This window comes from Capsicum annuum, chromosome 4 (genome assembly GCF_002878395.1).
Source record: "Capsicum annuum cultivar UCD-10X-F1 chromosome 4, UCD10Xv1.1, whole genome shotgun sequence".
NCBI classification, from domain to species: domain Eukaryota; kingdom Viridiplantae; phylum Streptophyta; class Magnoliopsida; order Solanales; family Solanaceae; genus Capsicum; species Capsicum annuum.
In genome coordinates, this window is record NC_061114.1 from 14,158,155 (window position 1) to 14,161,996 (window position 3,842).

Sequence of the window (3,842 nt, forward strand, 5' to 3'; positions counted from 1 at the left end):
TCCAATTTGTGGACTGTTTTGGTGTTTTTTTGTGTCTCCTTTGTCGATCTTGTATCATTTGATATCAGAGCATGGCTAGGTCTTGTTTCAACAAGATCAATCTTGGACTTGTTTGTTAGAAAATTCAAAAAAAAATATTATTTTCTTGTCTAAATCTAGAAGTCATTTTGTTTGTTTTGTTGTTTCTAGTGTTAGTTTCTTTATAACTAACACTCTTGAGTCTAGATCTAGATTTGAGCTTGAAATATTGATGTTGTTGTTGTGAACCAAATTGTGGCCGATTGTTGTTGCGGGTTTGAGACCTGAATGTGTATTGTGGGGATTGTGTTGCGGAATTTAAGCTTGAGAAAGTGTTTTTTTTTTTGGAGGTCCAACTTGAACCTTAGGACTTCAAGACTCAAAGTGTGTTCTTGGTTTTCTTCACCATCTTCAAATCTTGTTAAAGCAAAGTGGTTGTTTGATTTAGAAAGTGAAGAAAGGAGTGTGTTTTGTTGTTAGTCTTGAAAGACTTGTCCAAACTTTACATCCATTCAAAGACTTACAATCACCTTTTCAACCACTTTCCAACAAATTTCCATGATTTAAGGACCATGTTCTAGGAAGATGGTACAAAAAAGTCAAGTCTTCTACTTTTAGATTTGAAAATAGGATTAAGAGACTTGTTTTCCTCCTAAATCAATTCCCACTAATTTCAAATAACAAATTGTTCAAGACTTTCAATTTTGGAAAATAAAATATGTTAAGACCGCAATCAATACGTGGCTGCCATGTCACATTTTACTGTTCACACGACAAATTTAGGCTCAAATTTTAGATTTTTGAGTTTCTAATCTTTGTCTCTTAGTTGTCTTTTTGTTGATTCTATTACTAATTAACAAATTAGTAATAGTCTACTAGGTTGTAAGTTAGTTTTGGGTCCGTTTATTCGTGTCAACGTTTCTTTGTGTGCTTTTATCTTTTTGAAACTCATTGTAGTTTTTTTTATTCAAGTACGTACATATTTGTTTTGAGTCATTGCAAACAAAAATCTATTCCAACCTTGAGCCACAACGGGTACCAAGTAACTTCATTGGAGTAAAAATGGTGTACCAACACTTGTGAGACCATTGAGTGATACTTGACAAAGTGTGAGCTTGGGAGTTTATGAGGGTGATTTTTGCTAACCTTAACTTGTTGTTTATGTTTTTGTTTAGAATTTCTTTTGTTAGGTACTATGACATCGGAAAAGGTAACCATGAAAGATTTGATAGCGGCTATAATGAGTGTGAAACATGATGCTATTAGCCGATGTGAATCTCTTGAAAGAAGAATGGAAGGGACGAAGAGCTCTCTTTGCAAAAAGTTGGATAACTTGATAGAGCATCCAAGCCTTCCTAATCAAGTTTTCATGAGTGGACATGCTCCATATGAGCTACAAGGTAATCAAACTAACTCTTGCACTCTAGTGAATGAGGCTAGTAGCTAACTAAGTGTGAACGATAGCTTGTCTTTAGGTGAGCCGAATGTTCCTTCAATTTGTGATGGTAATGTACAACTTGAGATTGTGGATACACTAGTTGATCCTAATGATGACAAAGTTGATTCTTCTAGCAAGATCAACTTGTGTCCACCTAGTGTTGAAACTATTGTGACAAGTAATAGTACATTATCTTGTGGAAGTCATGAAGACCAACTTGTGTGTGAAAATGGTGATGTCAAAAATGTTGGTCGAATGACTAAGGATGACCCTCTAATTGTTTTTGTTGTTGACCATGCTAGTATAGAGGGAACATATGATTGTATTAGTGGTAGTATTGGGGAAAGAAAGTGTGTCCTAAGCCCGTGCCCATGGACACTCCACCCATTTTATCTCGGTGATCATTTGAAATATAGTGATGATGTCTTTTTGAATGACTTGAAGGCGCATGGAATGTATGGCCTTTCTATGTCGGCTATCAAGCCTATTTGTTGTTCCAAGAAGAGTCTATGTTTTCCACTTGATGAGCAACTCTTGTTCCTTGTTTCTTGTCACACTTATGTGGATAGACTAGTTGACTCTTTCTTAGGAGGGTATTTGGGTAAGATGGACGTTTGGGTGTATGTGAAGTTTGAGCCACCTTGGAAAGATGCTATGCTTGATTACACTTTTTTTGTCTTATTTATTGTCACACTTAGGTGGATAGACAAGTATTTTTTTGGTGCTTAGAAGGGTATCCTATTCCCTATGGTCCCACGACATGTGTAGAATGTACACTCGTGGTTTGATATTTTTTTTATTGATTGTGCTAACTTTAACCCTCATGTTATGAGAAATTTGTGTTCTTTTGTCTCCTCTATTATTTTGAAGGTTCGGATTCGAGGTCGAATCCTTTTTCAAAAAGGGGAGGATGATACGAGTACGATCGTGATTATGGATCAATACGTAAATAACTCGTGCTCGGGTGACTGGCCAATTAATGGAACAAGCTTTGGAGTGTTAGTTCATTAAGGACATTTTAGTTATTTTGTAAAAAGTTGTAACCTAGGCAATAAATAGAACATATTAGGTCATTTTCTCATAACTTTGATGATATATTTTGAGAGCTCTAGAGATAAAGTCTTGCAAGGTGGATTCTTTGTAAACAAGTGTGTATATCACTTGTGTTGGTACTAGTTTTGAAACGTTCGTTGCTTGGGAATCTCGTTCCCTTGAGGTCACCGTAGAGCTTGGTGTTACTTGTATGAATTCTTGGGTCTTTGTGTTTAATTTACACTTAGGTTCACAGTATTTGTACATTTGTATGTCAAGTTACCTATATATCTATCTATTTCATTGTTGTTGTTATTCATTCTCGGGTTTGGTGTCCCAAAAATAAGACTTTGTGTTCTTCTTGTTATTGTGCTTGTGTTGTTAATCTAGTTTGTTGGCTTGCTAATTTTAGAGGTGTTGAACACCTTAATATCTTGTTGTTATTGTGTTTTCATTATTGTTGTAATGAATCCGGGAGTGGTCATCAAAGGGGTCCTCGGTTCTTCCAACTCGTGGACTATTTTGGTATTTGTTTTGTGTCTCCTTTGTCAATCTTGTATCACTTATAAATCACTGAATATTATTTGAAGCGGTTCAGAGCTGCACAATGATAATTTAGTAAAAGGATGCCGATGGGCTTTATTAGATAAGCAAGAATTACAATAAAAAGGCTTGTCTCGCTCATGAAACGTTAGCGAGAATTTATTTAAAATAAACCTAAGAACTCTAAAGTGAGGATGACCCAACCGTTGATGCCAAGTAGTGAGAGGGGTGGATGTACCGGCCATATAAGCTTGGGGTTGTGAAACAAGCCACTCATACAGTCCATTGTTGGTCTGACCGTGCACCAGCGGTTTTCGTGTTTTCAAATCCTTCACAACAAAGTCAAAGGGAAAAAAATTCAATGGACTTTGAATTGTCTTGATAAAATTTTGAAACAGAGAGAAGTTTTGAGTTTAATAGATGGGGCACAAAGAGTGTGAGTGAGTTTAAAAAGATTATTTGATGCATTTAATTGAGTAGAACCAGTGTGAGAGATGGAAATTTTGTTACCGTCACCCATGGAGACATCCTCGTTACCATGGTATGGTTGTAGGTTGTGTGGCTTCGTGGTAATGTGATGAGTGGCTCCGGAGTCGACTACCCAGGGGTTATTGGCAGAAGTGAATCTAGCAGCATAGTTGGCTTTGGCCTCAAAGTGATTATGAGACTTTGAACGGTAGACATTGGCGGTGTGGCCAATCCTATTGCATAGTTGACTTCGAGTAACAGTCTTTGGGTTGGATTTGGTCTGCCACTGTGGTGTAGTGTTAGGACGTGAATTCTGCTGCCACTGTTGAGAATTATTATTCTG